The sequence below is a fragment of the Rhinopithecus roxellana genome, chromosome 9, assembly GCF_007565055.1.
Source record: "Rhinopithecus roxellana isolate Shanxi Qingling chromosome 9, ASM756505v1, whole genome shotgun sequence".
NCBI lineage: Eukaryota > Metazoa > Chordata > Mammalia > Primates > Cercopithecidae > Rhinopithecus > Rhinopithecus roxellana.
This window is the reverse complement of record NC_044557.1, coordinates 35,315,795-35,336,328: the sequence shown is the minus strand read 5'-3', so window position 1 is coordinate 35,336,328 and position 20,534 is coordinate 35,315,795. Positions and strand designations below refer to the sequence as shown.

Here is a 20,534-nt window from a genome sequence, read left to right as displayed (position 1 = left end):
GATTGTGGACCCTGCCCAATATCACAAGTAGGAAATGACAGACGTGAGGTTACATTTAGCTCTGCTCAGACGCTGCCCTTATTCCTTAGGCATCTGCTGCTACCATACCACATGGCCTGTACTTGAAAATAAGCCACATCTTTCCTATCACATATTTTGCCTCTTCCAAATTTTAAATAGCTTCCCATTATTGTTTCAGGTCCCTTCTCTACAGTCAGCATTTAAGCAGATTAATCAAGCACTATTGCCCACCTATCCAAGCTTAAAGGCTGCCATTAGTAATAATTCTGACATTTCTGAGGTCATTCCTTCTCCTCCCCTCAACACAGAGACACAGTCTGGCTCCACAATTCAAAATGAAAAAGCAAAATGGCAACAAATGTCAACTGCAACAGTGATTCTTACAGACAAAGCACTAAGAGCAAAGCTATTAAAAATTTCATTCTCCTTTGCCCTTCCATTTACTGGGCTATGTCTTCTTTATGCTACTGAAATCAGCAACATTGGAAGCAATATCTATGACCACTACCTAGGACACATACACTATCCTCTATATGAAAATCTAGTAGAGTGAGACCCACAAATAGCTTATTTAGTACTGGGGGTTGGTAGCAAAAAGTGAGCAAATCTTGTAGGATTTACTATAAAGAATATAGGGAACTATAGCAACATAAGAGCTCATTATCTTTAAAGCAATTTAAGCACACACACACATATATGTATATATTTATTTGGTTTTGGTTAAAATGCTTTTTATTTAATTTGGTTAAATGTAACTAGGTTACTTCTATGAAGGTTTTTTTTTTTTTTTTTTTTTTTTTTTTTTTTTTTTTTTGTTCACTTGAAATAAGAGTATAGAAAAAGTTAACTGGGTTACTAAGAATAGATAGGATGGCTGGTGCAGGAGCCCAGACAAGATGATGACAGCTTGGTCTAAGGTTGTGGTGGTCAAAGTAGAATAAAGTAGATACATCTGGGTTACTTAGGAGATTAACAAGTGATAAGACTTGGTTATGAACTGGGGTGAGTGGATACAGCACCTTCAACTGAATTGTCGAGCTACCCACATTGGGATTGATTAGGGAAACAATCCAAATCATGGAGAAGGAAGAAAAGCAGGGTAGGGTGATGGCCCACCTGGGTGTGACACAGAGCCAAGGGAATCCCCACCCCCAGCCAAGGGAAGCAGTGAGTGATTGTGCAACCCTGGGAAACCATGCTTCTCCCACGGATCTTTGCAACCTGCGAATCAGGAGATCCCCTCATGAGCCCACACCACCAGGGCCTTGGGTCCAACACACAGAGCTGTGTGGAGTCTTGGCAGAGAAGCTGCTCAGGCATGCACCAAGATCCAGGAACTTTACATACTCCAGTCCTGGGATCCCCAACAAAGGTGTCTGCAGCCCAGGCAATGCATGGTGTCTGTACATACCCCTAGGAAGGGAGCTGAATCCAAGGAGCGAAGCAGCGTTGGTCTGTGGATCCCACTTCCATGGCACCTCACAAGACAAGACCCACTGGTTTGGAATTTCAGCCAGCCTGCAGCAACGGGGTGCCTGCCTGAGAAGAAATGGGGCCCTGAGGGGGAGGGACAGGTTGCCATCTCTGCTGTTTGGTTGACTCAGCTGTTTCAGCCTGTGGACTTTGGAACGTCCAAATGGTCTGGATGAGGAAGAGTTTCCCCAGTGCAGCATAGCTGCTTTGCCAGAATGTGGCCAGATTACTTCTGTAAGCGGGATCTCAATCCATTCCCCCTCAATGGGTGAGAACTTCCAGCTGGGCCTCCAGCTACCTCAACCTGCACATACGGTATGGCCAGAGCTCTTATTTCTCCCTGGGATGCAGTGCCCTGGGGGTGGGGCATGCCACTGCCTTGGCTGTTCAAGCATCTTAGCCAGTCCAGCCTGTGGGCCTTGGGGTTCCCAGTCTGATTGGAGGATGAAGAGATCCCCAACACAGCATGCTGCTCTATCGAAAAGCAGCCAGACTGCTTCTTTAAGCAGGTACTAGATCACATTTCTCCTGACTGGGTGAGACCTCCCAAACAAGGTCTTCAGGCACCCCTTACAAGTGTGTTTGGCCTGGCAACAGGTCAGTAACCCCCTGGGATGGAGCTTCCAGAGGAAGGGGCAGGCTGCCATCTTTGCTGTTTCTCAGACTTCACTGGTGATACCTCCAGGTACAGGAAAAACCAAGATAACTAGGGTCTGGAGCAGACCCCCAGCAAACCACAGCAGCCCTATGGAACAGCGGTCAGACTGTTAAAAGAAAAACAAAACAAAACAGAAAACAACAACAAGAAAAAATCCCCATGAGAATCCCATCTAATTGTTAGCAACCTCAAAGATCAAAGGTAGAGAAGCCCACAAAGATGAGAAAGAATCAACTAAAAAATGTCAAAAACTCAAAAAACCAGAGTGCCTCTTTTCTTCTAAATGACTACAGTGCTTCTGCAGCAAGGGCTTAAAACAGGGCTAAGGCTGAGATGCTGAAATGACAGAAGTAGGCTTCAGAATGTGGATAAAAATGAACATCTCTGAGCTAAAGGAGTGTGTTGTAACCCAACACAAAGAATCTAAAAGTCATAATAAGACAATGCAGAAGCTGACAGTCAAAATAGCCAGTTTAGAGAAGAACATGATAGAACTGAAAAACACAATATAAGAACTTCATAGTGCAATCACAAGTATTAATAGCAGAATAGACCAAGTGGAGGAAAGAATTTCAGAGCTTGAAGACTGTCTTTCTGAAATAAGACTGGCAGAAAAGAATAGATAAAAAAGACTGTGAAGGAATGAACAAAACCTCCAAGAACTATGGGATTTGTGTAAAGAGACCAAATCTATGACTGATTGGGGTATGTGAAAGAGACGGGGAGAATGGAACCAATTTGGAAAACATACTTCAGGATATCATCCAGGAGAACTTCCTCAACCTGGCAACACAGGTCAACATTCAAATTCAAGAAATGCAGAGAACTCCAGTAAGATACTCCATGAAAAGGTTATTCCCAAGATACATAATCGTCAGATTCTCTAAGGTCGAAATGAAACAAAAAATGTTAAGGGCAGCCAAAGAGAAAGGCAAGGTCACCTGCAAAGGGAGGCCCATGAGAATAACCTCTCAGAAGACACTCTACAGCCAGAAGAGATTGGGGGTCAATATTCAACATTCTTAAAGGAAAGAATTTCTGGTCCAAGTTGGTCACTTCCCTGCACCAAAGTGAGAAGCAGCCAACATGTAAAGGTGGGAGTCTCATTACAAAACTGAGGGCGATGAAGAAGCAAAGAAGAACAAGAAGAGAACCTTGAAGCAAGTGGAGACTATAAGTATTCAGGAAGAGATAGTTTGGTTTTTGTGGTTGATGCTTCCAGGGCTATGTTCGAATCTCAGAGTGAAGATGAGTTGACTCCCTTTGACATGAGCATCCCAGTGTATGCAAAGTGTGTACACCAGTAAGATCATAAACAGTGATTGAGATCTCTTGGCAGTGGTGTTCTATGGTACAGAGAAAGACAAAGGTTCAGTGAAATATTTATGTCTTACAGGAGTTGGAAAATGAATTCTCGAGTTTGATCAGTTTAAGGGGCAGCAGGAACAAACATGTTTCCAAGACTTGAGGGACTACAGATCTGATGACTCATTCAGTGAAGTGCTGTGGGTCTGTGCCAACCTCTTTAGTGATGTCCAGTTCATGATGAGTCATAAGAAGATCATGCTGTTCACCAATGAAGACAACCCCCATGGCAATGACAGTGCCAAAGCCAGCCAGGCCAGGACCAAAGCCAGCTGGGCCAGGACCAAAGCCAGTGATCTCCGAGATAGAGGCATCTTCCTTCACTTGATGCACCTGAAGAAACCAGAGTGCTTTGACATATCCTTGTTCTATAGAGATATCACCAGCATAGGAGAGGATGAGGACCTCAGGGTTCACTTTGAAGAATCCAGCAAGCTAAAAGACCTGTTGCAGAAGGTTCACGCCAAGGAGACTAGGAAGCAAGCACTCAGCAGGTTAAAGCTGAAGCTCATCAAAGATATAGTGATCTCTGGGCATTTATAATCTGGTCCAGAAGGCTCTCAAGCCTTCTCCAATAAAGCTCTATTGGGAAAAAAATGAACCAGTGAAATTCAAGACCCGGACATTTAACACAAATACAAGCAGTTTGCTTCTGCCTAGCGATACCAAGAGATCTCAGATCTATGGGAGTCTCAGATTATAATGGAGAAAGAGGAAACAGAAGAGCTAAAACAGTTTGATGATCCAGGTTTGATGCTCATGGGTTTCAAACCCTTGGTAATGCTGAAGAAGCACAATCACCTGAGGCCATCTCTGTTCATGTGCCCCAAGGAGTTGCTGGTGATTGGGAGCTCAACCCTGTTTAGTGCCCTGCACATAAAGTGTCTGGAGAAGGAGGTTGTAGCATTGCGCAGATACACACCCCACAGGAACATCTCTCCTTATTTTGTGGCTTTAGTGTCACAGGAAGAGGATGGAGGACCAGAAAATTCAGGTGACTCCTCTAGGATTCCAGCTTGTCTTTTTATCCTTTGCTGATGATAAAAGGAAGATGTCCTTTACTGAAAAAGTCATAGCAACTCCGGAGCAGGTGGACAAGATGAAGGCTATCATTCAGAAGCTCCGCTTCACATACAGAATTGACAACTTTGAGAACCCCGGGCTGCAGCAGCACTTCAGGAACCTGGAGGCCTTGGCCTTGGATTTGCTGGAGGCTGAACAAGCAGTGGACCTGACATTGCTCAAGGTTGAAGCAATGATTAAAAGACTGGGTTCCCTGGTGGCTGAGTTTAAGGAGCTTGTTTACCCACCAGATTACAATCCTGACGGGAAATTTACCAAGAGAAAACACAATAAATGAAGATTTTTGGAAGCAAAAGGCCCAAGGTGAAGTATTCAGAAGAGGAGCTGAAGGCCGATATCTGCAAGGGCATGCTGGGCAAGTTCACTCTGCCCATGCTGAAAGAGGCATACGGGCTGAAGAATGGGCTGAAGAAGCAGGAGCTGCTGGAAGTTCTCACTGAGCACTTCCAGGCCTGACCAGAGGCTGCATGTCCAGCCACTCTTTCACACCTTGGCCAGGCTGCCTGGCCTTGTTCTCAGCCTGTTAAAATGTGTTTCTTCTGAGCTAGGAAGAGTCTGTCCAACAGAAGTTGAGGGATTTTACATTTTTAAGACTTTCTGTTGCCATGGTGATGGTGTAGCCCTCCCACTTTACTCTACCTTACTTTATTGCCTGAATAAAGAGCCCTAAGTTTGTGCTGAAAACAAAACAAAAAAAAAAAAACAAAAAAAAAAAAAGAAAAGAATTTCCAACCCAGAATTTCATATCCAGCCAAACTAAGCTTTATAAGTGAAGGAGAAATAAGATACTTTTCAGACAGGCAAACGCTGAGGCAGGCAAATGCTGTCTCAATGATCTGCCTAATGTTGTCAGCGGGATGTTAAATCTCTGCCTTACAAGAGCTTCTGAAGGAAGCACTAAATATGGAAAGAAAAACCGTCACCAGCCATTATGAAAACACACTGAAGTACACTATGAGTACTTGTGACACTATGGAGTAACCACATAAACTAGTCTGCAAAATAATCAGCTAGCATCATGATGACAGGATCAAATCTACACAAAACAATACTAACATTAAATGTAAATGAGCTACATGCCCCAATTAAAAGACACAGAATGGCAAGCTGGATAAAGAATCAAGATCCATCTATACGGATCTTAAGCCTCACAGAGGATCAAAATAAAAGGATAGAGGAAAATTTATCAAGCAAATGGAGAACAGAAGAAAGCAGGAATTGCAATCCAAGTTTCTGATAAGACAGACTTTAACAAAGATCAAAAGGACAAAAAGGGCATTACATAATGGTAAAGGTTTCAATTCAACAAGAAGCGCTATCTTAAATATATACACACCCAGTACAGGAGCACCCAGATTCATAAAGCAAGTTCTTAGAGATTTTAAAAGAAACTTAGACTCCCGCACAATAATAGTGAGAGACTTTAACACCTCACTGACAATATTAGGCAGATAATTGAGACAGAACATTGACAAAGATATTCAGGGCCTGAACTCAGGTCTGGATCAAGTTGACCTGATAGATAACTACGGAACTCTCCACCCCAAAACAACAGAACATATATTCCTCTCATCACGACATGGCACTTACTCTAAAATTGATCACATAATCAGAAGTAATACACTCCTCAGCAAATGCAAAAGAGCTGAAATCCTAACAGTCTCTTGGACCACAGCACAATCAAATTAGAACTCAAAATTAAGAAATTCACAGAAAACCATACAACTACACTGAAATTGAACAACCTGCCCCTGGATGACTTTTGGGTAAATAATGAAATCATTGCAGAAATCAAGAAGTTCTTTGAAACTAATGAGAGCAAAGATACAATGTACCAGCATGTGTGGGATGCAGCTAAAGCAGTTAAGAGAGAAATTTACTCACTAAATACCCATACCAAAAAGCTAGAAAGATCTCAAGTTAACAACCTAACATCACAGTTAAAAGAACTAGAGAACCAAGAGCACACAAACCTGAAAGCTAGCAGAAATAACCAACATCAGAGCTGAATTGAAAGAGAGACATGAAAAGCCCTTCAAAAATCAGCGAATCCAGGAGCTGCTTTTGCTGGAGAAAAGTAATAAAAGAGATAGACTGATAGCTAGACTAATAAAGAAAACATAAAGAAGATTCAAATAAACACAATTAGAAATGATAAGGGGGATATTACCACTGACCCTACAGACATACAAACAACCATCAGAGAAAACTATAAACACCTCTGTGCACATAAACTAGAAAATCTAGAAGAAATGGATATTTTCCCGGCACATACGCCCTCCAAAGACTGAATCGGGAAGAAATTGAATCCCTGAATAGACCAATAGAGAGTTCTGAAATTGAAACAGTAATAAATAGCCTACCAAAAAAAAAAAAAAAAAAAAAAAAAAAAAAAAAAAAAAAAAAAAAAAAAAAGCCCAGGACCCCAGGACCAGTTGGATTCACATCTGAATTCTACCAGAGGTACCGAGAATAGCTGGTACCACTCCAGCTGAAACTATTCCAAAAAATTGAAAAGGAGGGACTGCTCTCTAACTTATTCTATGAGGCCAGCATTATTCTGATACCAAAACCTGGCAGAGATACGACAAAAAAAGGAAAGTTTAGGCCATTATCCTGTATAAACATCAATGCAAAAATCCTCAACAAAATACTGGCAAACTGAATCCGGTAGCACGTCAAAAAGTTTATCCACCATGATCAAGTTGGCTTCATCTTTGAGATGCAAGCTGGTTCAACATACACAAAACAATAAATGTAATTCATCGCATAAACAGAACTAAAGACGAAAAACACATGATTATCTCAATAGATGCAGAAAAGGCCTTTGATAAAAATTAACTTCCCTTCATATTAAAAACTCTAAATAAACTAGATCTTGTAGGTACATACCTCAAAATAATAAGAGCCATATATGACAAACCCACAGCCCATAGTGAATGGGCAAAACCTTTCAAGGGGAAGCATTCCCTTTAAAAACTGGCACAAGACAAGTTTGCCCTCTCTCACCACTACTATTCAACATAGTATTGGGAGTTCTGGACCAGGCAATCAGGCAAGAGAAAGAAATAAAGTGTATTCAAATAGGAAGAGAGGAAGTCAAACTATCCCTGTTTGCAGATGACATGATCCTATGCCTAGAATATCCCATTGTCTCAGATCAAAAGCTTCTTAAGCTGATAAGCAACTTCAGCAAAGTCTGAGGATACAAAATCAATGAGAAAAATTGCTAGCATTCCTATACACAAACAACAGGCAAGCTGAGAGCCAGATCACAAACGAACTCCCATTCACAATTGCCACAAAAAGAATAAAATACCTAGGAAAATAGCTAACAAGAGAAATGAAGGACCTTTTTAAGAAGAACTACAAACCATTGTTCAAAGAAATCCGAGATGACACAAACAAATGGAAAAACATTCCATGCTCATGGATAGAATCAGTATCATGAAAATGGCTACACTGCCCAAAGCAATTTATAGATTCAATGCTACTTCCATTAAACTACCATTGACATGCTTCACAGAATTAGAAAAACTATTTTAAAATTCATAGGATCAGAAAAGAGCTAAAATAACCAAGGCAATCCTAAGCAAAAAGAAAAAAGCTGGAGGCATCACGATACCCAACTTCAAACTATACCACAAGGCTACAGTAACCAAAACAGCATTGTACAAGTACAAGAGCAGACACATAGACCAATGGAATACAATAGAGAACCCACAAATAAGGCCACACGCTTACAGCTATCTGATCTTTGACAAACCTGACAAAAGCAATGGAGAAAAGATTCACTATTTGATAAATTATACTGGGAGAACTGGTTAGCCATATGCAGAAAATGAAAACTGGATCCTTTCCTTACACCATATACAAAAGTCAACTCAAGATGCATTAAGACTTAAATTAAACCCCAAAACTATAAAAACCATAGAAGAAAACCTAGACTATGCCATTCAGGACATAAGCACGGGCAAAGTTTCATGATCAAGATACTGGAAACAATTGCAACAAAAGCAAAAATTGACCAATGGGATCTAATTAAACTAGAAAGCTTCTGCACAGGAAAACAAACTATCAACAGAGTAGATACAACCTACAGAGTGGGAGAAAGTTGTTTTGCACTTTGTCCATCTGACAAAGGTCTAATATCCAGCATCTATAAAGAACTTAAATTTATAAGAGAAAACTAAACAACCTCATTAAAAAGTGGGCAAAGAACATGAACAGAGACTTCTCAAAGGAAGACACACATGTGGTCAACAATCATGTGAAAAACAGCTCAACATCACTGATCATTAGAGAAATACAAATCAAAACTGCAATGAAATACCATCTAATGTCAGTCATAATGGCTATTATTAAAAAGTCAAAAAACAAATGCTGGCGAGGTTGTGGAGAAAAAGGAACACTTTTACACTGTTAATGGGAGTGTAAATTAGTTCAACCCTTGTGGAAGACAGTGTGGTGATTTCCCAAAGACCTAGCAGCAGAAATACCATTTGGCCCAGCAATCCCATTACTGGATATATACCCAAAGGAATATAAATCATTCTATTATGAAGATACATGCATGTGTGTGTTCATTGCAGCACTAGCCACAATGGCAAAGACATGGAATCAACCTAAATGCCTGAGATGGTTTGGTTGTGTCCTCACCCAAATCTCACCTTGAATTGTAATAATCCCCACATGTCAAGGGCAGGGACAGATGGAGATAATTGAATTATGGGGGCATTTGCTGCCATACTGTTCTCATGGTAGTGAATAAGTCTCACAAGATCTCATGGTTTTATAAATGGGAGTTACCCTGCACAAGCTCTCTTGGCTGCTACCATGTAAGACATAACTTTGCTCCTCATTCACCTTCCACCATGACTGGTAGCCCTCCCTAGCCATGTGGAACTATGAGTCAATTAAACCTCTTTCTTTATAAATTACCCAGCCTTGGGTCTTTATTCACAGCATGAGACCAGATTAATACAACGCCTATCAATGATAGACTGAATAAAGAAGATGTGGTAAATGTATACCACAGAATAATATACAGGCTTAAAAAGGAATGAGATCATGTTCTTTGCATGAACATGGATGAAGCTGGAGGTTATTATCCTTAGCAAACTAATGCAGGAACCAAAAACCAAATACTACATGTGCTGACTTATAAGTGGGACCTGAATGATGAGAACACATGGTCACGAGGGGGAGAATAACACACATGGGACCTGTTGGAGGGTGGGGGATGAGAGGAAGGAGAACATCAGGAAGAACAGCTAATGGATGCTGTGCCTAATACCTGGGTGATGGAATAATCTGTACAGTAAACCATCATGGCACATGTTTATCTATGTAACAAACCTGCACATCCTGCACGTGTACCCCTGAACTTAAAATAAAAGTTGGAAGTAAAAAAAAAATCAACTGGAAAAAGAAGATTCTATTATTTAAAAGGGAACTAAACTTCCTTTTAACTTTGAAAAAGGAAAATTCTTTTGTCAAAGCTCTTTTAGTTCATGCCTCTCTGTTGCACATTCATCACTTACTGGACTGAAAACAGATGGGCTTTCTTTCCTGCCCTCTACATGTTACTTCAGCGTTTTTAATCTTTATTCCTCTCTGATAGCTGTGTGATCATGATGAATTTTTAAAAATTCAAGTACAAATTGAGATTTTCCTATCCTGTGGATAGCAATCAATTTTTAGAAATTTGACATTCTGAATTCACGCTATATCTTCTAAAAAGATTGGGACCTCTGGTTAGTTCTGTGTAGCTAAGAACTACAAAGCAGGTTTGTTTTTATTAAGTAAATCAATAGAATACAGAAAGCAGGGTGAATGTTGTATTTAGTAAAATTATGTTGAAACTGCTAGCAGGTTGGGTGTGTGGTGAACAAAAAGGATTAGTCAGAACAAAGCCTCTCTTTTCCCTAGGCCACTTATTTTTTTTTTTCTTTTCTGAATACACTGTTCAGTCCTTGCTTAAATAATGCCAGTTACCTCTTGCTCCCAGTCCTGCCTGCCAGAATTTTGTGCCTGGTCAGCAGTCTGCATGTCCGTATGAACTATTATGTGAATGTCTGTTTAAAATTCTCTTTTCTCTGATTTTATTTCACATCTTCTGGGATAACTGTGATAAGCTAAAGTAATAAATGTATAAGCTACATCAGTTATTTAGAGTTTTCAATTCTGACCCAATCCTCTTTCATCATTCGCTGCGGGTACTATATTTGCTCTGTTCCAGTTCACCACTGCTCCTGGACAGGACTCATATTCAGGTCCTGTGGGATGGTAGGGACAAGCGAGCTAAAGAAGCCCCTAGTCTCTTTTTGTTAAACTTCTTGTTTGGGGAAGGACTGATGAGAGTCGGGGGAAGAACGTTTGATAAATATAGGCAAGGAGCCAACTCTGTTAGGTACAATATATACATATTAAATATATGTAATAGATTATATATATACACACACACATATATATATATAAAATCTATTATTCTGCAGGTCAATGAATCTATATTATGAAAAAGAAGATTTATAAAACACAGAGCCAATGTAGGAGCAAGAGAAGTGGAAATAGGAAAACATTGAAAGAATCCCTAACTTTGGACATCTGCCTTTATATTAACCCTAAAAAAAATCCAACACATGATCGAATATTCCTTTTTTTATTTCTCGTGATGTCCACATATGTTCTAGGTCTGGACAGTGGTTCTTTGATGACTTACGGTTGCATACAATGTACTTGGTAGGAAAAACGGGCATTATTTCATCTAAACTTCCTTTCAGATGTGGAGCAGGAAAGTAAGTGAACGGGAAGGCGCAGGGCACCAGGGGCCCTTCTTAGACACTGTTTCCTTGTTGGGTAATGGGAGTATGATTCATGGAGTGTTGGGGATGCTGTGGTTAATCGACTGCCCAAGCTCAATGTTTCTGCTCCCGATAGACCTGGCAGTACATTTATGGGAGCCCAAATGGGGACAGCCACCAAAATGAAACAAGCTCCTTTGACCAGGAATTCTTTCTCATTCTTGTCTTTTGCCTTAATCCTTTTTCATCTAGACTTCACGCAGATCACATTAAATTCTAATGTATAGCATTTTGTATCAAAGCAACTAATCTAGAACAACAAAATGAAGTGTTCCCATTAAGGCCCAGCTATCAATATCTGATAACGTTGAAGTCATAGACAATTAAAATTTTATCTCTTGAGGCAATGAAGTGAGGACCTACTCTATTCTTGGGTAAAAAATAACATTTTTCTTTTACTCTGATTTCACATTTTTTGTAAGTGATAGCCTACAGCTTAATTAAGACTCCTAAATATAAACAGCTAATCTGAAATTTTCTGAAGGAATCTGAAATTCCTACCATATGTGGAAATAAATTGTCCTTTTTCGTTGGACATGTGTACACAAGATATCTAGAAAGTTATTTTATTCTCTGGATACTTTCACTTTTTCTCTGGTTTAACCTTTAGTAACTCTGGAGAGTTCCCCCATTATGCTTTCTATAAATAATGGAATCCTAAAATATTTAAATAGCTTGAGGCAAAAATGCAAATATGTTAATTTGCCAAAAAATACTTAAGGCCAAAGTTGCCCTGTCCCATCAACCAGGCCAATGATCTGCATGTTTGTGGCATTTAAGTTCTTGCTTTAGCTTTAGCATTGGCAGCTACTGTTACTACAGTATTAATTTGTCATGCAAATAACCTTTTATAATGAAGTTATGAGTGCCTCAAGTCACTTGTTAGTTATTGGATTTAGGATTCTCGGTATAAAGCTTTAGACTCCTACTGACAAATGGGCTAGTTCTCAAACATTTTTATTTCTTGCATGGCATTTCATTTTTGCAGAAAGGTTATACTTTGGTACATACACCAGCAAAGGAGAGGAGTGAGGTTGCAGTGAAAAGCACTCCCTCTTACAGCAGAACTTCCCTTCAGAAGGAGATACAGAGACCTCTCTTATTATAGACGAGAAAAAAGGCCTGAAAAAGCACTCTATTAGTTCCCTATTGTTGATTTGGCAAATCCTCATAAACTTAGTCATTTAAAAAGCACAAATTTATTATCTTACAGTTCTAGAAGTCAAAAGTCTAACATGAATCTCCCTGGGGTAAAACCAAGATGTCAGGAGGGCCCGGGCATGGTGACTAATGCCTATAATTCCAGCACTTTGGGAGGCCGAGGTGGGCTGATCACTTGAGGTCAGGAGTTCGAGACCAGCTGGCCAACATTGTGAAACCCTGTCTTTATTAAAAATATAAAAATTAGCCAGATGTGGTGGCATGCACCTGTAGTCCCAGCTGCTCGGGAAGCTGAGGCAGGAGAATCACTTGAACCCATGGTGGAGGTTGCAGTGAGTCGACATAATGCCACTGCATTCTAGCCTAGGTGACCAAACGAGACTGTCTCAAAATGAATAAATAAATAAATAAATAAATAAATAAATAAATAAATAAAATAAAAAGAACAAAGATGCTAGCAGGGTACTGTTTTTCTGGAGTCTCTAGGGGAGAATCTATTTCCTTGTCTTTTCCAGCTTCATCTGAATTCCTTGCATCTGGGCCTCCTTTAAACTCCAAAGCCAACAACAACCAAGAGCTGGCTGAATTCTATCTCCTCTGCATGACTTGCTCACTCTCCTGCCTCCCTCTTCCACTGTAAAGACCCACGGTTTGCAAATATTTTTCTCATTGCATGGGTTGTCTCTTTGTTCATCATTTCTTCTGCTGTGCAGAAGCTTCTTGATTTGGTGCAATCCCATTTGTCTATTTGTTCTTTTGTTACTTGAGATTTTGGGGTTATATCCAAAAAATCCTTGTCCAAACAAATGTCCTGGAGCTTTTCCTATATGCTTTCTTCTAGCAGTTTTACAACTTTAAGTCTTTAATCATTTTGAGTTGATTTTGGGGCATAGTGTAAGGTAGGGGTCTAATTTCATTTTTTCCTGAATGTGGATAACTAGTTTTCCTAGAACCATTTCTTGAATAGAATGTTTTTTCTCCATTATGGGTTCTTGGCACTTTTGTAAAAAATCAATTGACCATGAAGGCATGAGTTTATTACTGAGCTTTCTGTCCTGTCCCATAGGTTCATGTGTCTGTTTTTATGCCAGTACTATGCTGTTTTAATTATGATCACTTTTATAATACATTTTGAAGTCAGGTAGTATGATGCCTCCAGCTTTGTTCTTTTTGCTCAAGATTGCTTTGGTTATCTGGGGCATATTGTGGTTCTATAAAATTTTAGGATTGATTTTTCCATTTTTGAAAAATGACCTTGAAATTTTTATAGGGATTGCATTGAATCTGTACATTATTTTTGGTAGTGTGGATATTTTAACAATATTAATTATTTCAGTCCATTGAGATGAGATATTTTTCAATTTATTTGTGTTTTCTTCAATTTCATTCATCAGTGTTTTATAGTCTTCAGTATATAAATCTTTTACCTTCTGATTTAAATTTACTTCTAAGTTTTTATTTTTTTTTTGGTTGCTATTGTAAATGGGATTATTTTCTTAACTTTCTTTTCAGATAGCTCATATATCTAGTAAAGGGTTAATATACAAAATATACAAGGAACTGAAATAACTCAATAGTAAGAAAACAAATAACCCAATTTAAAAGTGGTCAAAGGACCTGAACAAACACTTCTCAATCATCCAAATGGCCAACAGGTTCATTTAAAAAATGAACTAATCATTAGGAAAATGCAATTTAAAACCATGACAAGATATCTATTTATATCCGCTAGAATGGCTTTTATCAAAAAGATGAAAGATAACAACCACTGGAGAGGATGTAGAGAATACAGAACACTTGCATACTGTTGGTGGTAATGTAAATGGTTCAGCCATTATCGAAACCAGTATGGAATTTCCTCAAAAAACTAAAAATAGAACTACAATATGATCTAGCATCCCACTACTGGGTATTACAAGGGAAATTATTAAGTATGCCAAAGAGATAGCTGCACTCCCATGTTCATTGCAGTGTTATTCACAGTAGTCAAGATAGGGAATCAACTTGACTATCAATAGTTGGATACAGAAAATACAGTACACAAAATGAATTATTACTTATCCTTTAAAAAGATGAAATTCTGTCATTTGGGACAAGATGGATGAATCTAGCAGAGGTTATGCTAAGTGAAATAAGTCATGCACAGAAAGGTAAATACTACATGATCTCATTTGTGTGTGGAATCTAAAAAAGATTCATCCATATAATTGGAGAATAGAATGGTGGTTATCAGAGCCAGAGATGGGGGGCTTGGGTGGGGAGGAGTAAGAGAATGTGGAGTTACTGTTTAAAGGATACACAGTTTCAGCTAGACAGGAGGTTTAGAGATCTGTTGCACAGCAGGATGACCATAGCTAATAATAATGTACTGTGTATTTCAAAATAAGAGAGTAAATTTCAAAGATGTCATCACAAAAAATGTCAAGTAAGTGAAGGGATATATATGTTAATTAATTTGATTTAATAATGCCGTATTACATACATATATGAAAACATCACACTGTACTCTATAAATGTAATATAATTACAATTATTATAATTTATCAGTTTAAAAATATTATATTGAGCTCCTTGGAATAATCTAGGAAAATTTCCCCATTCTAGGGTCCTTAATTATAATCACAGCTGCAAAATACCTTGTTCTATGTAAGATAACATATTGACAGGTCTGGTGATTAAGACAGGCCCATCTTTGCAGGTCCTTTATGCTACCTCCCACAAAGACCTGACTGCAGTCAATGTGTGAACCCTCTAGCTGAGTTCTTCAATTTGAAAGTCCCTGGGGAAAATGCAAAAGTGTGCAAAAAGCAAGCATACGCATAGCTGTTCCAGCGGTGCCATGATGGTGCAATGTTGTTCATACCTGTGCATGAACAACACAGGCATGGTTTGATGACTCTTTCTCAGATGTTCTGAGTAGGCCATGTATTCAATAGAGACATTTTCCCCTTCCTTTGCCACAGTTATATTTTTTCTTTATGTGGGCCGAGTTGCCAACTTTTAAATATAGAAACTGGGAACTGAAGAGGTATGTAATACTGTTAAAATGGTTGGAGAAATCAATCTGGTAATATTTGCTTGCTTGCAATTATAATATTTATTTGTAAAGCCCTTTTATCCTGGATGGTCAATCAGCCTTAAGACAGCATAGATATTATCAATCTGAGCCTCTCAAGCAATCTGGACTTCTGGAATTTTCTTCATAAAAAGAAGTTTTAGCACTAAAAATGTAGAGAGCAGTGTAAAAGGACAGGAACCAAAAGAAAGGAACACTTAATTTCTCTTTGATTGTATTTTTTTCATGATCCTCCAGGTTTAAACAAATCAAGCTCTAGAGGAAAGGTAATATTATGTTTTACTGTTAAAAATTAATTTTTAGAAAGCTTGATGGATATGTCTATAGTGGAACTGAGCAGACTATGTTGAACAATGGTATATGCATTGTAAACACTAAGTACATGACCAGGTCACAAAATAAGTCAATATCCTTTCGAGATGTCTATTTTTCATGTGGAACTAGCAGTAGGAGGACAATGTAGGTTAAGGAAGATGCATGCCAGAAATATATTTTTTTCTCCTGGTGATAACAGTAAGGCTGAGCTCGTATTTACAAAAGCCATTTATTCATTCAAAAATATTTATTGAATGCCTACGAAGAGCAATGCTTTGGAGGGGATGTATGTGGATGTGAATACATAAGCATGAAAAGACAATTTACTTCTATCCTCAATCTTGTTTACAATCTAGAGAGAAAATACTGGAACTAAATGTGCGATTCTTGAATGTGGGAAAGGCATTTTATAAATGTCTTAGGCAGGCTGGGTGCGGTGGTTCATGCCTGCAATTTCAGCACTTTGGGAGGCCAAGGAGGGAAGATTGCTTGAGGCCAGAGTTTGACACCAGTCAGGGCAACATAGTGAAACCCTAACAAACGTTATATAAAAAATTTGCCAGGAATGGTGGCACACACCTGTAGTATCAGCTACTCAGAAGGCTGAGGCAGGATTGCTTGAGCCCAGGAGTCCACAGTTACACTGAACTGTGATCACACTACTGCACTCCAGCCTGGGTGACAGAGGGAGACCATTTCTAAAAATAAATTAATTAATTAAAAGAAAAAAAGTTATTTGATCTTCTAGTTTGAAACCAACTTCTGATTTCACTTATTTGATACATACCAAATCATGAGGTCTCTACAACAGATTTACCTCCTTTTATTCAGAATTTTAAAAAGCTAAAATAATGCCACTTCAAATATGGGTATCTTTTGTTTTTTCTACCAATTTTTAAGTGACTTTTTAGGAAATCCAAATTTATTTGATAGAGACAAAAGTGATTTCTATCTATTTGATTCTGTGATGGTGTGAAAGCAGTTTTTTTTTAAATGTAGGCAAATCCTCTAAAATCTTTAAATAGGATAGTCTGTCAGGCTTAGCAGATTTTAAGTTCATCAAAAAAAGAAAATTGAGTGTGCATAAATAAAGAAGAAAAAGTTGATGATAGACAAGGAATTCTGGTTGTTATGTCTTTAGAAGGAGGAAAGTAATAGAGTCAAAAACAACGTAACAGAGAAACTGCATCGCTGTCAGATTTCTGCCTATTGGAGAGATGGCTGTGTGACATAGGATTGAGTGTGTGTAGGAAGGCAGGTAAAATTATGTCTGAAATGTCTACACCCTGGAGGGCTGTGGAGTGGAGTCAAATCCCTACAATCCTTGTACTCAGGAGCAAGATGGGAGACGACGCTGGTGTGTATTACAATTTCTACCCGAGTTATCCAAAGCTAAAAGTTAATAAAAATCACTCTTTTGTTTTCCATTAGAAGAGTGCAAGTTTTTGCGGCGATCCCCCGGAAACAAAAATATTGTCTGGCACGTTTACATTTTACTGGGATAAATGGAAATCAGCTTGTGAAATGCTAAGGAGTTTACTCTTTTGGATTTTTTTTTTTTTTTTTTTTGCTCTGATGCCTAATAATTGTGTCTCACAAATACAAAAGGCTTCCATACATGGAGTCAATAACTCCCTCGTTAACCAATACCCCTATATGCTTGATCTGCAAGTTGAATTTTCTCTGGCAGAAACTTATGTAGACATATGTGGGAGCAGAATAACATTTACACATCAATTAAGACAATTATAAGATAATTTGAGAGTTATTCTAGCTACACAATTTTACCTATTTGCATCTTCCATTTTTTATTAAAGTTTCACCAAATGCACAAATCTCTTTTCTAAATGTCTCACCTAATTCCTCTGGTGTTCAGAGAAGCAGTTTGAACAGTATATATATATATATATATGTGTGTGTGTGTGTGTGTGTATGTGTATATACTATATTTATAAAATTCACTTTGTCTCTGATGATGAAAATAATTAGAATTTGCAAACATGATTTCTCTTAATTAAACATGAGTTAATATGTCTCCCCACCAAAAGGAATCCTATCATAGGAAGCTGCAATATGCTTGAGTATATTTCATGATATGCTCAATATATACACAACCACATACACACACAGAGGTATTGTTCAAAGTGAGATACACACACACACACCTTTGCACACTTCTATGTCCTAGGACTTAAGTACTTCCTCTCTATACATTTTGTTTTCCTAAGTTTTTAAGCATTAAGAGAGTTTATCCTTACCTTTATCGTTCTTATCAGCATTAGGATGTATCTTGCACGTAATAAACCCAGACTATACAACGAATTCGATTTCAACTAAATTTGAAGTCTCTCTGGATATCAATCCCCCAAGCCTATTGCAGTTTCCTATGATAGGATTCCTTTTGGTGGGGAGATATATTAACTCATGTTTAATTAAGATAAATCACCTTTGCAAATTCTAGTTGTTTTTGTCATTAGAGACAAAGTGAATTAATTCAGAATCTTTTGCTCCTCAGTAACCCTAAAGCATGTTGCATTTAGAAAAAAAGTGTGAAAATTATTTGATAGTGCATCTCATTTTGTCAAATCTGCTAGCTATCCAAGAATTATTCTGTTACAATCGGTAGACAGATGGGAAATGGGAAATATTGAGCTACAGAGTTGAAACAGAAACACCATGCTGTGGTCACTAGAACTGACGCGATGTGTGGGCACTCTAGTACGTTGCCTTACACATTGTTTTCATGTAAAGAATAAAAAGTTTTCACAGAACAATTAAACATTACTTTAAGATAATTCTAAAATCTTACTGAAATTGTCAGATGAAAGAAAATAATTCTTTGTGTTTCCTGATACCAACTGTGAGGGTGTTTCCTCTGCCTCTGTGTTACTGAATTTCCAATCTATGCTTCAGCAGTTGTGATCATTATTAAATCATTCATCACTGATTTAAAAGAATCATGAAGGAATGCTTCAACCTAAAATGGAGATAGTGTTACCTTCCCTATCTATGAAGATACATAGAATCAATCAACTTCAAACATCTTAAATAAATTGCAAGTTTGTGAAGGCAGAAAGAGGATAACATTCATTAAAAATAAATGCTAGTTCATTATACACAATGTCATTTACAAGGCTCTGACACTGGAGAAGCTGGCTACTCCTTGGTAATGTTTTCTTAGAAAACAAACAATGGAATCTTGCGAGAATATCAAACAGAGGCAGGATGCTGAGTCTAGTCTCCTCTGTGAGTGAACTTCACAGAAACTGCATTTACTCCCTTTAATAATAAATGGACCTATGACACTTCAGTTTTCCAGAAAAACTCATTTTTTTTTTTTGTTTATTGAAAGGTTTAGGTTTTACTCTGTTCAACTCTTCATACAGACATTTGAATCTTTAACTCTTAACTAGGCCTGATGCTGCTTAAGTTCTTATTCTGAACCCTAAGTCCTGTTTCTTAATCATCTCAGGGCACTTGTTCTTGCCAAAGTCATCTCCAGCATGGACTTCATGAAGATATTGAGGCCATTGGAGCCAAAGCATAACAGGACCACGCAGTGAGAAGCCCTCCATTCAGCTCCATCAGTGAGCCAGGCTGACTCATGCAGGCAACTTTGTTATGTACTGTCCTTGCTGTCAGAAAAACCATGCAATTCTACCTACTTGACAAGAGGAGCTACTGCTTTGTCTTCTGGTTTTGCTAAATGGGAATCTTGAAGACAACCAGAAAATGTCATATTGACATTATGAAATTTTAAAAGTTCTGAAATTTGCAGATGAGAGATACTATTATATTTAGTACATTTATGAAATCTTCCCTATACATTTTATTGTCACAGGACACCATACATAATGTAAAATAAAAGGGTATTTTATACTAAAACATTTAGCTTAGATGTGGGGTTTGAGTGGAAATTTTTTAAAAAATAATTTCAACTTTTATTTAGATTCAGGGGGTATATGTACAGGTTTGTTGAATGAGTATATTTCATAATACTGAGGTTTGGAGTATGAGTGATCCTATCACCCAGGCAGTGAGGATCACAACAAATAGGTAGATTTTCAGCTCTTGCTCACCTCTCTGGTATTCCGTTAGTGTTTATTGTTTCCATATTTATGTCCATGTGTACCCAATGTTTAGCTTCCACTTGTGAGAACATGCAATATTTGGTTTTCTATTCCAGTCTTAATTCACTTAGGATAATGGCCTCCAGCTGCATCTGTGTTGCTCCAAAGAACATGATTGTGCTCTTTTTAATCCCTGCATAGTATTCCATGGTGTATATGTACCACATTTTCTTTATCCAATACATCATTCATGGGTACCAAGGTTGATTGCACGTCTTTGCTATTGTGAATAACACTGCAATGAACATAAAAGTGCATGTGTCTTTTCAGCACAATGATTTATTTTCCTTTGGGTGTACACCCAGTAATGGGATTGCTGGGTCAAATGGTAGTTCTAAGTTCTGTGAGAAATTTCCAAACTGCTTTCCACAGAAGGTGATCTAATTTAT

At 38.2% G+C, this 20,534-nt stretch overlaps 1 protein-coding gene and 1 pseudogene across 2 annotated transcripts in view; one reads left to right on the top strand and one right to left on the bottom strand.

Annotated features, from left to right (window-relative positions):
- NKAIN3 (sodium/potassium transporting ATPase interacting 3) overlaps positions 1 to 20,534 on the bottom strand; it is a 751,074-nt gene that overhangs the window by 146,732 nt on the left and 583,808 nt on the right. The gene's annotated exons all lie outside the window — the stretch shown is intronic.
- Positions 3,239 to 5,056, top strand: LOC115899701 (annotated as a pseudogene).